The 21,723-nt window shown below is 41.2% G+C and overlaps 1 protein-coding gene and 1 pseudogene across 2 annotated transcripts in view; one reads left to right on the top strand and one right to left on the bottom strand.

Moving 5' to 3' along the window:
* The window catches only part of ACACA (acetyl-CoA carboxylase alpha), a 229,624-nt gene that overhangs the window by 186,117 nt on the left and 21,784 nt on the right, over window positions 1–21,723 (bottom strand).
* On the top strand, window positions 17,826–18,732 carry LOC309793232 (non-selective voltage-gated ion channel VDAC2-like; annotated as a pseudogene). The gene has a single exon. The product of its transcript is annotated as a non-selective voltage-gated ion channel VDAC2-like (transcript).

Here is a 21,723-nt window from a genome sequence, read left to right as displayed (position 1 = left end):
AAAAATTAATAAGTAAATTAGAGACCTGAGGACTGCCAAGGAGGAAGTTAAATTATATTTATTTGTGAATGATGTAATTTACATAGAAAACAAAAGATTCCGCAAATTATTAGAAATAATAGGAGGCCTTAGTCGAGTGTATAGATATATGATTAATATATAAGAAGCTCCCAAATATTATATATAGATTATAAAATTAAAAACAGATCATAAAGTTAAAAACTAAAATATACATACTTTTAAGACATACACATAGATACAAAAAACTATGTAAACAGAGAAACAAAATAATGTGATGAACATGTGATTAAGGGAAATGACTACCTGGGTGGGGAAAGCAGGGAGAAGGTTTATGGAGGAGAGACCATATGGTTAGAAAGATGTAGGTGACGGCCAAGGATCAACCTTTAAGTGGTGGGTTTTCAAATTCTTTTTTTTTTTTTTTTTCTTTTTGCGGTATGCGGGCCTCTCACTGTTGTGGCCTCTCCCGCCGCGGAGCACAGGCTCCGGATGCGCAGGCCCAGCGGCCATGGCCCACGGGCCCAGCCGCTCCGCGGCACATGGGATCCTCCCAGACCGGGGCACGAACCCGTATCCCCTGCATCGGCAGGCGGACTCTCAACCACTGCGCCACCAGGGAGGCCCTCAAATTCTTTTTTACACTGTTTTTAAAATTACTAAATAAGTAACCAAATAAATAAATAATAGTGGGTTACACATGGACGAATGAGTGTGTCTTGAACCCAAAATCATGGTTGTATAATTCTATACACCTGAGATTAAACACACACACACACACACACACACACACACACACACACACACACACACACATACTCCCTAGAGATCAACTTTCAGTTTCTCAGGGAGAGACAGACAGAGAAGATATAAACCTAGGATAAATAAGGAGATGCCTGAGTATAAGACAAAAAGGGAAGCAAAATCTTTATGGATAAAATTAAGGTGGGGAAGGGATTGGTCATACGGTTTAATCAATAGTTTAGAGAAAACAAAGGAATGCCCTGAGAGTCACTTGTAATCAAAGAGGGGAGAAAAACAGAAATATACCTTACTTTTAATGATGGGATGAGGACTTCCCTGGTAGCCCCGTGGTTAAGAATCCGCCTGCCAATGCAGGGGACACAGGTTCGATCCCTGGTCTGGGAAGATCCCACATGCTGCAGAGCAACTAAGCCTATGTGCCACAACTACTAAGCCTGTGCTCTAGAACCTGTGAGCCACAACTACTGAGCCTGCGTGCCACAACTACTGAAGCCCACACGCCTAGAGCTCGTGCTCCACAAGAGAAGCCACTGCAATGAGAAGCCCGCGCACTGCAACAAAGAGTAGCCCCCTCTCACCGCAACGAGAGAAAGCCTGCCTGCGTGCAACAACAAAGACCCAATGCAGCCAAAAATAAATAAATAAATTTATTTTAAAAAAGATTAAAAAAAAAAAAAGATGGGATCCTTCATATAGCCATGTTCAGAAGTTAGGCACCATGCTAAAAACAAGAGGATCAAGTGGAAAGATAGAAAAGATCTCAAAATCTTTACCTCTCACCTAGCTTTTCTCAGGAAGCTACCAGAGAATGTTGTCTTCCCAAAAGATGAAGTAAACCAAGAAAAAGGAAGACAAGGAATGCAAGAAATAGAGGATCCAACACAGAAGAGAAGGGAATTCTCTAGATGATTGTTCAAACTGGAGGACAGACTGCTCCAGGAGGGATGTCTCCTTGAAAAAAATGGACAGATCACCTATTGTATTTAACCACAGAAAAACAAAATAAAACTGTGTATGTGTGTGTAATTAACATATAGATGTGTGTGTGTATTCTGTTTGTATATATGTTTGTTTTACATATATAAAATAATAAACCAAAGTTATATATATTATATTTATACATATATAAATCATTTTATTGTATATATATTAAAATATACAAAATATATAAGTATATATTATATATAAAACAATATATAATATGTATATGTAAAATATACCAGTTGCTTTTTACTTATTTGACTCTCAGTGGAAGATTTGCTTGGTTTACCCCCCAAAGGGTGGAAGAGGTCAAGTAAAAAGGAAAAGGAAAGGATGACTGTTTTAAAGACACATTTTGCCAAATCAGTGTTTTTCATTTGTTTCTATATTTTCCAGAGTCTACTTAATTTTCGGGTAATTTTTATCAAAATAAAAACTCCAGATTGCAAAAACAAGCAAGCGACCCTTAATGACTGCCATCCAGCAAATCATTCAGGTCTTTTATGTCGACCCTCTGCTGGAGAGGCACAGACCTGCAAGAGTCTGAAGAAGGCCTGACTCATTTCCTCCTCAGCGTGAGTTCTAACAGCAGGAAGAAGAAAGATTCGGGATAGGAGAGCTTGGCACTCTCAACACCTCCAGTCTAGCTGCCACACGCCAGGACAATGACAGCAGCCACCTTTCCTGGTCCAAGAGACAGAGTCTAAAAAAGTTTTCTGCAAAACTACCTTCAACAGGATGCTACCTACCACACAGAATTGATATTTTCCTTCAAAATACATGAAGAGACTTCACTCTTGAAAAACCAGCCAAGAACAGCGAGCAATTCTGGCACAGACTAAGTGAGATTCCTTAACGAAAGACCAGCACACAGCAAGGTCTGTGCACGGGTGCTTGTTTTCAACGCAGCTACAATGTCACACATGGTCTCGGGTATCTTTGGTTCAAATTCTGAGTGTAAAATAAAGGTTTAGAAATCTAGGAGCAAATATGAGCGTTTTCATTCATTTCCTTAAAAAAAAAAAAAGTTTCCTACAGACACAAGAAAATCATCAAATCAGATTGCCCATAAATTCCAGGGCTTAGCTGTCAATGTCTTACTGTTTTTTAAAGGTATATATATATTGCCCAGATACGGCACTCTAAAACTTACCTTCGAAGCATGTAATATCTCATCTCCTTATTTTCCTCCGCAGAACCCTCCATATCAAGATGGCAAAGGAATGGAGGCTTTTTCTTCAGATGTCGGCCTTGTAAACACAAGCCGGAGTTTGTCCTCCTGCTGCAGGTGCTTAAAACCCAGGAGGACAAGACATACTGTGCCTACTTCTTGGCCCTGCTTCAGTCAGAGTAGAGTATTCCTGATGGCCTCAAGCTACAGTCTTTTTGTGTACTTTGTCCCCAATTTCCATACTTCCCCTCCTGTTTGCATTTTCTCCCTACACTGGGCCCCCACACAGAATTAGTTGATTTCCCAAGGGGACCGAGAGGAGAGGGGGAGAAATATAAAAGCTTGTATAACTAGAAAGTAGATCTCAGCAGCTCTGCCGTAGCTGCAGCAAACGTGTTTCAACAACGGTCACTTTCTTCTGACAGTCACCAGAGAAAAGCTCCACGGCCCCTCCAGGCTGCCAGGAGCACATGACAGGGAGGGCCCAGGGCAAAAAGAAGACAAAGTTTACAAGGACAACTATGCCAAGAAAGTAATGGGGTCAGGAAATCCAGAGGGAGGAGGACAGCACAGCCTAAGTAGGTAATTTCTGAGATCCAATCAAAACAAATAATACTGATTTTCAGACTCCAAGAGTGGGGAGAGCAGGTCAGGAGAGAAAGAAAGCCAGTCAAAAGGACGAAACATGCCACTACTGAGGAACTTTGAATAATGTGGGAGTCACAACTCTAATTCTCAGGCCAGAGTAGTGGTGTACACACACACACACACACACACACACACCTTTTTAAAAAACAACAAAATCTAAGACTTTATTCACTAAAATTTGAGAATAAGACTGGAGCTGGTACAAATGGGATAAGGAGAAGATGTGGATAAAATCCCTGAAAGGAAAAGGGGCCCAAAAAAATATTTTAGACACAGAGGTCTAACCCAGTTTAAGCAGGGAAGAAAAACCCTGCCTAAAAAACTACTGGGACACATCGATTGCTATGCAAGCAAATTTGCCACAGATGGACAAATCACTTAAATAAATAAATGGTGGCTGAATGTTATACAGTAACATAGTCCTGTTTTAGCTTTTAATTAAGTAGATATTGCTCAGGATATTGCTCCCTTATAATGGCAGAAAAGACTGCAACAGCTAGAATCTACAGAATCACAATTTCCTGAGATAAGTCCTTAGGAATGGTATAATCCACCAGAGTCATATCTAACCTGATTCATGCACCATAGAAAAATTCTTTCTCACCAAAATGTTGAATACAAATGGTTAATTCTTATCTAATGCCAACTATGCTGAGAACCTATTAAACTTCCAGGAAAATCCTCCAAAACAGAAGTACACAAATGACCTGGAACACAGATGAAAGATAAAAAATCAAATAGAAGATAAATGATTAAGACAAACCTTGATCTTAGGACATTCAGGTGACCCAAGGTGAAAAGACTCAGTCAGGACACTCGCTCAATATGACCATTAGCCATAATAAAAAATGGAAGTCCTGGACTGGTTTCTGGCCTGTACCACTCTGCATCATTCCTTCCATACTATGCTAACGTCTGATAAAGTCAGTCAAGTTTGCTTCCTCCTTTAAAGAAGCTGATGCAGAGAAGTCCTCCTATCTTTATGTCTCTTCGGGGTAACATGTCTCAAAACACAGAGCACTGAAGCCTTTGTTCAGAACAATTCCAGTGACCACAGATGTAGAAGCAGCTCAATTTTACACACATCTAACTGCCAGATGTAGGCAGTTCCCAAAAGAGAATCACTCTCTGCCTTTCAACATTCAAAAAGCAAAGCATTGCATATAGAATAAAGCAGGCTATTTTGCACTTGATTATATCAGAAAATATACTAAAGAGTCACTCTCAGTAATCAAGTTTGTGCTTCCTTTTCACCAAAGGGATCTTTCTAAAACAACCAAACACTAACACAGCACACCCAGATCCAAAACAAAGCTAGTGTTTCTAATCTTTTATGGATGCTGCTCCCAATCCTCCTGTAATATTAGAACAAAAGAAAGAAAAAGCCACATTCATTCCTCCAAATTCAAAGCATCCTCATCTTAATCTAACATGAAAAGAGAGTGTCCAAAGTAGACACGTACCTGGCACAAAATCCAACTAGAAGCCCACACTGATCCCAACATTGTAACATGCCAAGCACCGAGGATGACGTAGCAGTTTATCCAGCAGACTGTGATGCATTAGCTTGCCTGACTGCAAGGCGGTCTGAGTTACACTGCAGCACGCACCGTGAGAGACTGTTTTACAATGGGGCTTTTCCAACCAAAGAAATCTTGAATCAAGGATGTACCTCTTTTGAAAATCAACTGACCATATATATAAATAGATTTAGCTGTGGACTCCTAATTCTGATTCACTGATCTATATGCCTATCCCTGTAACAATGCCACACAGCCTTGATAACTGGGGCTTTACAGTCAGTTTTTGAAATCAGGTAGTGTAAGTCTTCCAACTCTGCTTTCCTTTTCCGTAATTGTTTTTTGTCTATTCTAGGTCCTTTGGGTTTCCATGTAAATTTTAGGATGAGTTTGGCAAATTCTAGAAAGAAAAAACAAATCCTCCTAGGATTTTGACATGGACTGTGAATTTAAAGATCAATTTAGGGAAAATCACCATTTTGACAATATTGAGTTTTCCAATTCCCAAACATGGACTGTCTCTCCATTTACAGGCATACCTCATAGATATTGCAGGTTCGGTTCCACAATTCACCACCACAATAAAGTGAATATTGCAATAAAGCAAGTCACATGAATTTTTTGGTTACCCAATGCATGGAAAAGTTATGTTTACTCTATACTATAGTCTACCAAGTGTTCAATAATAGCATTATGTCTACCAAAAAATGTACATACCTTAATTTTAAAAGATTTTATTGCTAAAAAATGCTACCTATCACCTGACAATGCAGGGTTGCCACAAACCTTCAATTTGTAAAATGCAATTATCTGTGAAGTGCAATAAAGCGAGTGCAATAAAACAAGACACGCCTGTATTTAGACTTTAAGTTTCTTCAGTTTCTCTCAGCAATGTAATATAATTTATTTTTATTTTTATTTTTTGGCTGCGTTGGGTCTTAGTTGCAGTGCACGGCCTTTTTGCTTCACTGCAGTGTGCAGGCTTCCCTCTAGTTGTGGCGCGTGGGCTCTGTAGTTGCGGTGCCCAGGCTTAGTTGCCCCGTGGCATGTGGGATCTTAGTTCCCCGACCAGGGATCAAACCAGCATCTGCTGCATTGCAAGACGGATTCTTAACCACTGGACCACCAGGGAAGTCCCAGTAATGTAATTTTTAATGTACAAGTCTTACACTTTTTTTGTTGAATTTATTCCTAAGCATTTTATTATTTTCAATGCCATAGTGAATAAAATTATTTTAATTTAATTTTTTGCTTGTTCATTGCTAGCTAGTATGCAGAAATACAACTAATTTTTGTATATGGATCCTATAGCCTGTGACCTTGCTAATCTCATTTTAAAATCCTTAACAACTTTATTGAGATATAGGTCACATACCATATATTTCAGCCATTTAAAGTATATAATTCAATGGTTTTTATTATATTCACATGGTTGTGAACCATCGTCACAATCAATTTTAGAACATTTTCATTACCCGCAAAAGAAACCCTGTACTCAGTAGCAGACACTCCCTATTTCCCCCAAACCCCTCCCCAGTCCTAGGCAATGACTAATCTACTTTCTGTCTTTATAGATTTGTCTATTCTAGATATTTCATATAAATGGAATGATATCATATGTGGCTTCTTTCACTTAGCATAATGTTTTCAATGTTGTAGCATGTATCCATACTTCATTTCTCTTTATGGCCAAATAATTTTCCACTGTATGGCCATACCACATTTTGTTTATCCATTTATCAGTCGATGGATATTGGGTTGTTTCCACTTCGTAGTTATTATGAATAATGTTGCTGTGGATATTCATGTACAAGTTTTTATGTGAACATATGCTTTCATTTCTTGTGGGTATGTAACTAGGAATGGAATTGTTGGAACATATGGTAAATATTTAGTTTTATAAGAAATTTCCAAATTATTTTCCAGACTGGCTGTATCATTTACATTCCCACCAACTATGTACAAGTTTTCCAATTACTCCACATTCTTGCAAACATTTGGTGTTGTCACTAGTTTTTATTTTAGGCACCCTGACAGTTGTATAGTAATACTACTGTCTTAATTTGCACTTCCCTAATAGCTAGTGATTTTAAACATCTCTTCACATCTTTATTTGCCATCTGTATATCCTCTTTGGTGACATTTGCTTCTTTTTAATTTCTCTCTCCTTACTGAGAATATTATTTATTGATTCATTGTTGTCATACTTTTAAAAACTTCTTTAAACATGTTTTCTTTTGGTTCTTTGAATACATTTATGATACCTGATTTGAAGACTCTGTCTGCTAATCCAGCAACTAGACACTCAGAGACAGTCTATATTGACTTTTTTCCTAAGTATGGGCTAACTTTCCTATTTCTTTCCTATTTCTTTTCATGATTTTTTTGTTGAAAACTTAACATATTAAATAATTTATTGTAGCAACTCTGGATTCTGATTTCTTTTACCCATGAAGATTGTTGTTGTTACTAATGTTTGCTTGTTTGTCTTTCTTTCTTGGCTTTATAATTTGCCTGGGCTCAATCTGTGAAATCGCTCTCCCCCAAAGTGTACAATCACTGATGCCTCAGCTCAATTTCTTCTTATCATGAGCTTTTATGTTTCAACCTCCTTTCTAAGGGGTTACCTCTATGTCTGCAAAACTTAAATGTCAGCCAGTGATTAGGCAGGGGTTATACCCAAACACCTGAGACCAGTAAGACTTCTGTACTCCGTTCATGTGTCTGTGTGTAAGGCAGAGTACAACATTCAAAGTTCAGGACATTTTCAAGTATGTCCTGGCTTTAACTTTCTGCTGAGCCCTGTCATGTCCACTCTGTGCACGCACGCAGGCTCAACCAGCAATATGCTCACCCCAACCACAAACACACCTCAGGCTAGTAGAGCGGTTGGCCCACCTCTCTCATCCCCTGCCAGATGGTCACTTCTTCTGACAATGTCACTGGGGAGCATGGGTATCATCCACTACCCAAGAGGAGTATGCTCCCTTCAACTGCAGCATCAAAAACTCCAGCCCTTATGGCATACCCACAGTGGCAAAACCTCCATGCCAACCAAGCTGAGGGAAGGGAATGGGAAAAGTCCTGACAAGAACACCACAGACTGCTACTGTTCTTATTGAATTACAGCAGTTTTTCAAATATAAACTTCTCTCAGACTGTTGTATGCCTTATAGTTGATTTTAAGGCTGAAATGGTTTTGTCAAGCTTTGTAGTTGCTTTTTGGGATTAAGGATTTGTTCATCTCCTCACTAAGTTATAGCTGGAAGTCCTGCCTGTTTTATCTACTTTTTGAGATGTAACTTCATACAATAAAGTGCAAAGTCTTAATTATACACTCAATTAATTTTACATATGCACATAACCAACCACTCCATTAAGATACCGATTATTTCCACAGTCTCAGAAGGCTCCAGTGTGCTTCCTTTCCAGTCATTATCTTCCCCAATGTAAACACTATTCTGAACTCTATCACCATCAATCAGTTCTGCCTGTTTTTGAACTTCATATGTATAGTGCCGTACTGTATGTATTTGATCAATATTATGTCCACGAAATTCATCCATTCTGTGGCATAGCAGTAGTCTGTTCATTTTCATTGCATGTAATATTCCATTGTGTGACTACTGCATGATTTATTTTTTCTATTGGTGGACGTTCTGTTTTTTATGAATTTTGACTATACTTGAACTTGGTTTTTGGTGGACAAATGCACTCATTTCTTTCAGGTAAATAGCAAGGAAAGGACTTGCTTGTTGACAGAGTATATGTATGTTTACGGCTGTAAAAGATACTGCCCAAATAGTTTTCTAAAGTGGTTGTGCTTACATTTATTCCTGTTAGCTATGTATGGGACTTCCATGTGTCGTACGCCCTTGCTAACACTTGACATTGTCAGCCTTTTAATTTTGGCCTTTTTGGTTGGGATGGTAATTAATTCATTGTGATTTTTAATCTGCAAATCCCTGATGATCAATGATATTAAACTGCTTATTTTGATAAGCTTATTTGCCATCCAGGCATCTTCTTTTGTGAAGTTCAAGTCTTTTCCTTATATTTCTATTGGGTTGAAATGTCTTCAAAAGACATTGAAATATCTTTTTCTCATTGATTTATAGGATTCAGGATTCTGACAGTGAGATTAATTAATATTCCTCTTTCAGCAACTGAGAACAATTAGGCAAAAAAACATCAAGAATACAGAAAAACAACACAATTGAAAAACTCAACTGACATGTATAGAATTTTATAACCAACAACTACAAAATACACATTCTTGGGCCTCCCTGGTGGCGCAGTGGTTGAGAGTCCGCCTGCCGATGCAGGGGATACGGGTTCGTGCCCCGGTCTGGGAGGATCCCATATGCCGCGGAGCAGCTGGGCCCGTGAGCCATGGCCGCTGGGCCTGCGCATCCGGAGCCTGTGCTCCGCAACGGGGGAGGCCACAACAGTGAGAGGCCCGCATACCGCAAAAAAAAAAAAAAAAAAAAAAAAAAAAAAAAAAAAAAATACACATTCTTTGCAAGTGTTTATAAAACTTTACCAGAGAATTCCCTGGTAGTCCAGTGGTTAGGACTCAGTGTTTTCACTGCTGAGGGCTCAGGTTCGATCCCTGGTTGGGGAACTAAGATCCTGCAAGCCACACGGAGCAGACAAAAAAAAAAAAAATCCAAAAAACAAAAACAAAACAAAACAACAAAAAAAAAACTTTACCAAAGTAGACCATATGCTAAGCCATAAAGTATAAACAAATTTCAAAAATTTGAAATTACAGAGTACATCCTCTGAATACAATGGATTAAAGTAAAAATCAATGACAAAGATAAGGATATGAGTACAGACACAAGTAAGCTTGAAATTAAGTGTTGGGAGGAAGAATTTCTGGCCTGATAGTTTCTATGTTCTCCATGAAATATGAGGCAAAGTTATGAACTGAAAGTGTGTCTAGAAGAGGCAGGGACTAGCAGAAAGGGAGATTGCTGGTTTAAGGACAATGGAAAAGAATGAAACTGTTGTTGTGGAAAAAAATGGAAGAGGCCAAATTTCCAGAAGAGAACCACAAAATGGGAGAAAGAACAAGAAGAACTTCACAGCACAGCCAGCATTTGAGAAGGACCTTAAAACGTGAGGACCCCAAAGTATGAAAGGAATTTCAACAGTCAGGAGAAGGGCATTCCAATAAGAAAACCTGAGAGAGCTTGGGGGAGGAGAAAGAAAGAGGGGTGGGGGGAGTAGTGGGAGGGGGAGGGGGAGGAGAGGGGTGGGAGAGGCAGCAAGTGAGCAGACCCTGTTATGCCCTTAAGTAACTATTGTATTTTCTTCCTTGCCATCAACTTCTTAAGAGGTGAACTGTTGAAATTCCTGTTCTTTCACCATTTGTTCACTACTTTATCTCTTGCCATCTACTTAAAGCTGTTCACCTCAGGCTTCTCCTACCCCGAACTCCAGTGCTTTTTCTCGGTCTTTCATCTCTATTCACCACCTCATGTCACATCTTCTACCTTAAAATCACCTTTCCTCTGGTTTTCTTGGTTCTCCTACCTCACCGATCATTTCCTGTCTCCTTTTTCCCCCTCCTTCCATCCAAAGGTAGACATTTCCTTAAGATACATTTCCCTTCTACCTATATACTCTTCCTCACAGTGATCAAATCTACTTGCATAACTTTAATTTCAATGCAACAAACATTTATTAAGCATATACTATATGCCAGGCATTGCTCTAAACTCTGAAAAAGTGGTTCTCAGCTCAGGTTTCAGATCAGACTCACCTGGAGAGTAGCAGAAATGACCAGAGACTGTAATTTAATCAGTCTGAGACAGGGCTCAGGAATCCATATTTCTTTAAAGCTCTGCAGATGATTCTGTTGTACAGCCAAACCTAAATACTGCTTTCCATCTTTTTTTTTTTAATAAGTTTATTTATTTTTGGCTGCATTGGGTCTTTGTTGCTGTGCGCGGGCTTTCTCTAGTTGCGGCGAGCGGGGGCTACCCTTCACTGTGGTGCACGGGCTTCTCATTGTGGTGGCTTCTCTTGTTGTGGAGCATGGGCTCCAGGTGCACGGGCTTCAGTAGTTGTGGCTCTCAGGCTCAGTAGTTGTGGCGCACGGGCTTAGCTGCTCCATGGCATGTGGGATCTTCCCGGACCAGGGCTCGAAACCGTGGCCCCTGCATTGGCAGGTGGATTCTTAACCGCTGTGCCACCAGGGAAGTCCCCATGCCTTCCATCTTATATATGTCTTAGTGTTAGGGGAACCACTGACTGAAACCGCCCACCCTGGCCAGACAAGATAGTAGCCACTTGCAACAGGAGGTCCCGGTAAGGAACACAGAACTAACAAGCTACCGACAACTGGAAGAATTTGGGAAAGGTCAAAAGGAGAGAGGAGACGCCAGTCCGTATGTCCTACCAACCTCCCAGAATCCTTCTCGCTGGAATCCATCTTGGCTGAGTGATGCCCACACTACCAGGAAGGACCCTGAGTCAGAGTGATTGGCCAGAGACAACTGGAAACTAACCCAATTACCATAAAACCCGAGACTGCAAGCCACGTGGCAGAGCAGATCTCCCAGGTTCCCTCACCCTCCTGCTCTCCGCCTGGGCACCCCTTCCCAATAAAGTCTCTTGCTGTGTCAGCACATGTGTCTCCTCGGACAATTCACTTCCGAGTGTTAAACAAGAGCCCACTCTCGGGCCCTGGCAGGGGTCTGTCTTCTTGCAACATTAGTATGACATACAAGATCCTTAACCGTCTGACCTTTATCTCACCAGCCTCTTCTTCCACTGCTCTAACTACCCTGTCCCCCTTACATTCCAGTGATACTCCATATCTTACAACTGCCTGAACATGCTGGATGATTCCATAGTCTGGCACCTTTACACATGTTGTCAACCTCACCATCTCTACCCTTCCCACTACACACACACCTATCTCTGTTAGCTTGTCTTGTCTGTTTTCTGTTCATCCTTCAAAACCCAGTTCAAACATCTCTGAGACATTAGTGGGCCCCTTACAGATCTCATTAAGCCCATCATAATGATTACAGCTGTTGGGAGTATTAGAAATAACATTAGCGGACTTCCCTGGTGGTGCAGTGGTTAAGAATCCACCTGCCAATGCCCAGGAACGGGTTCAAGCCCTGGTCCGGGAAGATCCCACATGCCGCAGAACAACTAAGCCTGTGCTCCACAACTACTGAGCTTGTGCTCTAGAGCCCACGAGCCACAACTCCTGAGCCCGTGTGCCACAACTACTGAAGCCGCGTGCCTATAGACCGTGCTCCGCAACAAGAGAAGCCACCACAATAAGAAGCCTACACACCGCAGTGAAGAGTAGCCCCCGTTCACCGCAGCTAGAGAAAGCCCTCATGCAGCAACGAATACCCAACACAGCCAAAAATAAATAAATAAATATTTAAAATAATTTTTTTTTTAAAAAAGAAAGAAAGAACATGAGGACCCTGGCACAGTGTTTGGCTAGACACTAAAATATCCTATGGATAATGGGGACCCACTGAATAGTGCTGTGAGATGATCAGTTTACCTTAGAGAGATGACAATGGCCATGTGGCGCTTATACTATAGGGGGAAAGAGACTGGAGAAGCGCTAAAATACTACTGCCATAATCCAAATAAGAAATAAGAGCAGGGCTTCCCTGGTGGCGCAGTGGTTGAGAGTCCGCCTGCTGATGCAGGGGACGCGGGTTCGTGCCCTGGTCTGGGAGGATCCCACCTGCTGCGGAGCGGCTGGGCCCGTGAGCCATGGCCGCTGAGCCTGTGCACCCGGAGCCTGTGCTCCACAACGGGAGGGGCCACAGCGGTGAGAGGCCTGCATACCACAAAAACAAAAACAAAAACAAAAACAAAAGAAATAAGAGCAAGGGCAATGGCAGTAAGAATGGAAAGAAGGGGACGAATTCAAGAATTACTGGGGGACAGCATCAACAAGAATACGTAGGGCTTCCCTGGTGGCGCAGAGGTTAAAAATCCTCCTGCCAATGCAGGGGACATGGATTTGAGCCCTGGTCCAGGAAGATCCTACATGCCGTAGAGCAACTAAGCCCGAGCACCACAACTACTAAGCCTGTATTCTAGAGCCCACGAGCCACAACTACTGAGCCCACACGCCACAACAACTGAAGCCTGCGTGCCTAGAGCCTGTGCTCCACAACAAGAGAAGCCACTGCAAATGAGAAGCCCGCGGACCGCAACGAAGAGGAGCCCCTGCTCACCGCAACTAGAGAAAGCCCATGTGCAGCAACAAAGACCCAACGCAGCCAAGAATGAATGAATAAATAAATAAATAAAAACAAAAAAACAAGCCTATTCAAGCACCTAAGAGGGAAGGATCAGAAAAGAGAATTGGGAAATTATGTTCGTAAAACATGGGGAGTAGTTTCAACAGCGAGAGAAAAGCCAACACTGTTGACTGGGGCCATTAGGAGGTCACCAGTGAGTTTTCTAAGAGTAGCTACAAGAAATGGTGAATGCAGAAACCCAAATGCACTAGACTAAGAAGTGAATGGGACTACCCGTTGAAAGTGTGAGCATTTGTTTATTACTGTTCCCTACCAAAATCACAAAAATGACAATAAAATAGTAAAAGAGGTATAAAGATATAAGGACAAAGAGAGTGGAAGAGGAGACGCCCAACAGATTATAGATATCAAAAATTTTTTTGGAAAATAGAAAGTAGATCATCAAGGAGTAATAAACTGCCTCAGAAACCAAAGAGCCCATAGTAGGTTAGAAACAAGCATAACCCTACTTTAGCACTCTGAAAAAGTCACGTTTATGAAAGATTTTTTTTTTTTTTCCGGAACGCGGGCCTCTCACTGTTGTGGCCTCTCCCGTTGCGGAGCACAGGCTCCGGACGCACAGGGCCAGTGGCCATGGCTCACGGGCCCAGCCGCTCCGCGGCATGTGGGATCCTCCCGGACCGGGGCACGAACCCGTGTCCCCTGCATCGGCAGGCGGACTCTCAACCACTGCGCCACCAGGGAAGCCCTATGAAAGATTTTTAAGGACATGAGAAAATATTGTTATGCGGGGAAAAAAAGCAGGAAACAGAGCTGTGTATTCATTACAACATCACCTATGTATATACTTTTTAATGAAATTTATCCTTAAGGGGTAAAAAACATTGAAAGGAAACATATCAAATATTAACAGCAGTTATTGCTGGATGATCATATCCTGGATTGTTTTTTATTTCTTTCTTTATACTTTTTGGATTTCCAAATTTTCTCTAATAAGCGTACATCTCATAATTTTTAAAAATTTAAGTAGTAAAAGCAAACTTCACTTTTAAATTCATATTAACAGGAAAAACAGAGGGGGAAAATGTATGCATTACACTAGAAGTACTAAAAGGAATAAACACTTTCAAGCAACTGTCCTGAACATTAGAACATTTGTAATTTCATGCCTACAATTAGCTATGTTTGTAGAATAAACTCTGGAGACTATAATACACACACAGACAGAGGCGGCTCCTGTTTTCTGAATGGAAAGAAGGAATGAGTGGGAGATAGAGACAGGAAACTATTGCCCTCAGCAAAAAAGTACCACGTTGCAGATCTCATAATGACCTTCTCTGTCTACTCCACTTCTGAGGTACCATGGCAACTGGGAACCTCAGAATATCAAGGAAGGAGTATTGAGAGTAAAGAGTTCGGAGAGCTGCTGGGGGAAGGGGGGAAGCTCAGGGAAGCTAAATGGGAAATCCTAAGAAAGCCAAACATAAGAACACTCTCACAGGCCCATCTGCAAGCAAAGCCATAATATAAACTCAAAACTAGAGCCAGTTTCCTTATTCCCCATGTTACAGCTCAAGAGAGATGAGCCAAAAGATAGGAAGGGGAAACGAAGTTTCCTGCCCTCTCAATAATGGTTATCCTCAACATATAAATTACAATGTTGACAGTAAATGTTTGCTGTAATCAAAAGCCTTTCGGATCTAAATTCCCAAAGCCCTAATATGAAAATTTACCTCACAAATGGACTCCTCCATAATAAATAATATATTATACCAGTATGGCACATTTTACTTTTCCAAGGGCTTTTGCAGCTATTTATTTTCACCTCCATCACTAGATTTAAATGAAATCACTTCAGACTCAGGAGTTTAAAAGTGAGAGACTAAAAAATAAAGAGAATCCTTGTTTCTTTCCAGGTCAAACACAAATATATACAGCTAAAACTAGAAAGCTCTTGTTCTTCATAGCTTTTGGTCAAATCATACCATATTTTATAATGGTCACTTTCATTATGATTGTAAAATCCACTAAAATATCATCATTAGTGCAACACCAAATTGTTGTGCCACACATGCTATAACAATAAAAAGTGTGGAATGGTAAATTATCCTTTATTTTTCCTTCCATTTATCTCCATACCACCAAACCATCACTAGTAGCCATATACTTTCATGATTTGCTACCTTCCTTTTCAACGAGTCACTGTCACCAAAAAAAAAAGAGGGTAACGGTAGATTAAGAAATTTAAGGGATATAATATACAACGTATGGTCCTGGATTTGATACCAGTTTGGATGAACCAGGATTTTAGAGTCAACTGGAGAAACTTGAATATGGTGTACATATTAGATGAGATGAAAATTTACTGAAATATAAAAGTGGAAATTTTTGACAAAAAAGAGACTGTAAAACAATGTATACAGGATGATCTCATCTCAGTAGCAAGAAATGCATATGCACCTATGCACAGAAAAGGATCCAGAAGACTATACAATAGGGAATTAGCAGGAGTTATCTTTGGGTGGTGGATATACAAGGCTTTATGTTTGCTTCCTAGTATTTTGTTTTTAATTTTTCTTACTGCTTCTTTAATAAAGCATTATGTAAAAATATATTTTCAGGGACTTCCCTGGCAGTCCAGTGGTTAAGACTTTGCCTTCCAGTGCAGGGGGTACAGGTTCAATCCCTGGTCCAGGAGCTAAGAGCCCACATGCCTCATGGCCAAAAAACCAAAACATAAAACAGAAGCAATATTGTAACAAATTCAATAAAGACTTTAAAAAAAAATGTCCACATTAAAAAAAAAATTCTAAAAAAATATATATTTTCTAACTTCTGTCCTTTTTAAATAAGGCTGACGTTTAATTAGAGAAAAACTGCTCAAAGAGAACACAACCTATCTATTACACCCAGGGTTCTTGTTTTAGTGTAGTGGCTGACAGTATGTGCTCTGACTGGGTAATTCCCTATCCATAAATTCCCCATCCATAAATTATGGGTAATAAGAGTATATTACTTGCCTCGTGGGTTTGCTGCGGTGGAGATTAAGTGTGACACTCCACATAAAGCACATCAGAGAGTTTGGCATATAGTAAAGCACTTGATAATGTTACCAATCATTACTATTATTTTTCTAATTAGTCACTGAGAAAACAGGACTGCTAATTCATACAGACAATGTGAAAAATAGGATAGGATGTAGCAGGAATAGGTCAGCTCTCTCTCTTACTATTCTTGTTCCCTATAACTTCCCTCTTGACCCAGTCAATGGGAATGGAAGCTGAGAGCCACTCCCAGATTCTCTCAGATTCTAACTAAGGTTAGAATCACCTTATTTCTTATTGATGAAGCTCGGTACAGCTCTATATGAATTTTTTTTTTTTTTTTTTGCGGTACACGGGCCTCTCACTATTGTGGCCTCTCCCGTTGCAGAGCACAGGCTCCAGACGCGCAGGCTCAGCGGCCATGGCTCACGGGCCCAGCCGCTCCGCGGCATGTGGGATCTTCCCGGACCGGGGCACGAACTTGTGTCCCCTGCATCAGCAGGCAGGCTCTCAACCACGGTGCCACCAGGGAAGCCCCTATATGAAATTTTTAATATGACCATGAAGTACGGTATCTAGGAGCTGATTCCAAATTCGGTATATTACCTGTCTGCATTCCATGACTGGCGTCACTGGAGAAACTTTAAAGATTATTTCTAATTAGAAAATAGCATCAAAACTCTCTAGTTAGATTCTTCTGAAGAGTCAAACACGTTATAGACAATCTCATATGTGAACTCTAAATTTTGCAGGACATCTTAGGCTTGAGATATACACACACACACACACACACACACACACACACACCAGCATTTACAGATTGTTCTCAAATGAAGTCATTAACCAAACATGCTTGCTAAGCATAAAATGTTGGCCCTTTGATATTTTAAGTATACATTTTTAAGAAGTTTACGAGAAAATTGAGATGGAGTTTCAAATACATGAATTATAGTATAAAAAAGATTTAAAGAAATCACAGTACCTTAAGAGGTAAAAGATCCAACTGTGAGGCTAACCTGTCTCCCACTGGACTTCAACCAGGAAATCAGCATGCTAGTTGACAAAACTGATTACTATCTTTGTTTGTTTGATAGTGTGATAGTGTGGGGTAATCTGGACTTGCACAGCATTGTAAGTATGCAGAACAATCTGACCTCAAGCGGCATCCCACAAGGAGCAGAGAAAATGTCAATATCCCTACAACTAGATGGCTCTATTATATGCCACCAAATCATGCATTAGGTATCAAAATTGAGATGCTTACATTCGGTCTTTAATGGTTTTTCTCCTCAAATGTTCAATTAAATATTAATAATGAACTTCGCCCTCCAACCTTGGCAGCTGCAGCCCGACCCTGAGCGAGCTGCCTCAGCCCCCTACCCCCAGGAGACCACCAGATCACCTTTTCCCAGGTCTACCGACAGAACTGCCCGAGGCCAATGCGTATTCCTCCATCACGTGCTGACCTTGGCAAAGCTGCCAGAGATATTTTCAACAAAGGATTTGGTTTGGGGCTGGTGAAACTAGATGTGAAAACAAAGTCATGCAGTGGGGTGGAATTCTCAACATCTGGTTAATCTAACACAGACACTGGTAAAGTTACTGGGACCTTGGAGACCAAATATAAATGGTGTGAGTATGGTCTGACTTTCACAGAAAAGTGGAACACTGATAACACTCTGGGAACAGGAATCGCTATTGAAGACCAGATTTGTCAAGGTTTGAAACTGACATCCGATACCACCTTTTCACCAAACACGGGAAAGAAAAGAGGTAAAATCAAGTCTTCTTACAAGAGGGAGTGTATAAACCTTGGTTGTGATGTTGGCTTTGATTTTGCTGGACCTGCAATCCACGGTTCAGCGGTCTTTGGTTATGAGGGCTGGCTTGCTGGGCACCAGATGACCTTTGACAGTGCCAAATCAAAGCTGACAAGGAATAATTTTGCAGTGGGCTACAGGACTGGGGACTTCCAGCTACACACTAACATCAATGATGGGACAGAATTTGGAGGGTCAATTTATCAGAAAGTATGTGAAGATCTTGACACTTCAGTAAACCCTGCTTGGAACCAACTGCAGTAGCTTTGGCATTGCAGCTAAATATCAGTTGGATCCCACTGCTTCCATTTCTGCAAAAGTCAACAACTCTAGTTTAATTGGACTGTGTGCTACACTCAGACTCTGAGGCCTGGTGTGAAGCTTACACTGTCTGCTCTGGTAGATGGGAAGGGCATTAATGCTGGAGGCTACAAGCTTGAGCTTGCCCTGGAGTTGGAGGCTTAATCCAGCTGAACGAAACCTCTGGGAATGGATATCAGAAGATTTGGCCTTATATATTTCCAGTGTGACCAGCTGGCTTTCCCTGCCTCCCAGAAGGTGACCAAAACAAAGGATGATCTAAATAAGAGCTGTATTTTAAATATTTAGAGAGTTACTTGTTAGCTGGTTTCTAGTTGAATTGGTTATCTATCTAGTGACCAATGTTGCAGTCGTGCAGTCACTTACACATTATTTAAATGTATTTAACTGTTAAATGCGCTACCCACCAATAATGAAATAGACCTTCATGAAAACTGAAAAAAAAAAAAAAAAAATAGTAAGGTTCAGAAACATATCAACCTAGCTGATATACAGGTCACAAACCCTAGCTGATCTTCTCTAAAAATAAAAAGCCAGGGCTTCCCTGGTGGCGCAGTGGTTGAGAATCCGCCTGCCGATGCAGGGGACACAGGTTCGTGCCCCAGTCCGGGAAGATCCCACATGCCGCGGAGCGGCTGGGCCCGTGAGCCATGGCCGCTGAGCCTGCGCGTCCGGAGCCTGTGCTCTGCAACGGGAGAGGCCACAGCAGTGAGAGGCCCATGAAAAAAGCCAAAGCACAGTCATCTACAATGATGCTTATATATTCCCACCAAGCTACAACTACTTTCTTTGGGTATTATTTTCAAATGTCTGGGTCATAAAGCTTAGAGAGTGATTAATCCAGTCTTACCCTGGCACTCTAGAAAACATGTGATGCAAGTCATCTCCAACTCTGGAAAAGTCTATTTTCTTTTTCTGCCTAATCACCCATCACACCCACTAGACTTCTCATTTAGCACCTAAAACAAAGCCCTAACTTGAGAGAGGGGCCCACTCTCATCCTATATTATGGCAATTACTTCACTTGGTTTTAGATGACCTCCAGTGAGCATCTTTTGAGAATGTACCTGCCTCTTTAATCTGTATCACCTGTGAAGGATTAAGACCATTCATTCTGGGAGCTAATCCTAAACTCAGCCAGTCTCTATTTAATTTGGGTTCAAAGGGCGAAAAGGAGTATCTGAATCAATATCATCATTTTCACAGATGAGGAATATGAATCCAAAGAGGTAACATGAATTGTCTGTGGTCACCTACTTAATTGGTGGCAAATGTCAGAACAGTCCTTTCTAATATATAAAATGAATTTGGAAAATTTAAATTACGCCCCAAGGACATCATATCCACAAGTGACTTAATAAATGAATCAGTGGGGACTTCCCTGGTGATGCAGTGGTTAAGAATCCACCTGCCAATGCAGGGGACACAGGTTCAATCCCAGGTCTGGGAAGATCCCACATGCCGCAGAGCAACAAGCCTGTGCACCACAACTACTGAGCCTACGCTCTACAGCCTGCAAGCCACAATTACTGAGCCCATGTGCTGCAACTACTGAAGCCTGGGGGCCTAGAGCCCGTGCTCCACAACAAGAGAAGCCACCACAATGAGAAGCCCATGCACCGCAATGAACAGTAGCCCCCGTTTGCCACAACTAGAGTAAGCCCGTGTGCAACAATGAAGACCCAATGCAGCCAAAAAAAAAAAAGTGATGGAAGTTTAAAAAAAAAGGAATGAATCAATGGAGAACCTTTGTTCTATTTTGGAACATTAGCTATCTGAGAAGCAAGTAGAAACTGGCACTGTCTCCTTCCCAGGCTGCTGATCACACTTCAATCTGTGGTTCCTCCACAAGCTACAGGCATGAGTTTTGCAACAGAAGTGCATGCAAAGAAATTCTCAAGTGCTCATACCACTGACCCCATAGACTTTGCAATAAGAGCCATCAACTTTGGGAATGATTTGGCAACTATAAACTGCCTTGTAATATCATCAGCTGAATTTCTTATAATAGTATTTATCTCACCATTGCCAAACTCACAATTTCCTAATCCAATGAATGGATATTCTGCTTCACTTGGCCTCAAATTGGACAAATTTCTCAAGTGCTGTGTGGCTTTAAGGATTTAGATTTCACCCAGTCTTTCTCAACAGGGGCACCATGACATTGTGAGAACAATTCTCCGTTGTGTGTGATTATCCAGTACATTGCAGAAGGTTTAGAATCTTTGGTCCCCGGCCTTCTCAATGCAAGTAATCCCACCAGTCACAACCCCCACTCATTTACAAATGACCTCAGGGATACTGCCCCCAGTATTAGCCTTCAGGCCAACCATTAAGTGAACTATTAAGTAAGAAAAAATGTTTACATAAAGATAAAAACCTGACCTCTTTTCCCTGCTACTAAATACTGACTTCTATTCCTCTTTTTAGCCCAGAGATTAGATATAATACTTTATTCACTAACTCCTAAAACCCAACTTTGTCTGCACTAGTTATATAATTAAAACACTTGTATGGTCAAGGAAATAGGGGAGAAAAGTTACTTCAGTGGAATCCGGGCATCTAACTTTGAATTCCAGTGTTCTAGCTATTTACCTTTAGGCAAGTTATTTTCCCTCTTTAGACCTCAGTTTTCTCATCTACTTAAATAAAAGGCATTAGGCTAAATTATCTCACTGGTTCATTGCAGTTCTAGGAAAAGTAAAACATAATTAACTTGCTTAACTCTTTTCTTTCAACCTCCACGTAGCCAAACAGGGGTGACGACTGACACTCACTGCTTCATGTTTCAGAAGCAAGGACCCCAAATCCCCAGGGATAACCATAAGGCAGGACAGTCGCATTCAGCCAGACCCAGTACAGGATTTTACTACAGAATCTATATCTTGAGTGTATAAAAAGGAGCTGAATTATTTTATGATCCATTAATTATAGAAGCACCAAGATAATAACAGCAGCAATAGTCACCCTAGGGCTTCCCTGGTGGCGCAGTGGTTGAGAGTCCGCCTGCCGATGCAGGAGACGCGGGTTCGTGCCCCGGTCCGGGAGGATCCCACATGCCGCTCAGCGGCTAGACCCGTGAGCCATGGCCGCTGGGCCTGCACGTCCGGAGCCTGTGCTCCGCAGCGGGAGAGGCCACGACAGTGGGAGGCCCGTATACCGCAAAAAAAAAAAAAA

Source organism: Mesoplodon mirus (genome assembly GCF_964341445.2).
Source record: "Mesoplodon mirus genome assembly, chromosome: 18".
In the NCBI taxonomy this organism is placed as follows: Eukaryota; Metazoa; Chordata; class Mammalia; order Artiodactyla; family Ziphiidae; genus Mesoplodon; species Mesoplodon mirus.
The sequence above is the reverse complement of the archived record's forward strand: the minus strand, read 5'-3'. Positions and strand labels throughout refer to the sequence as shown.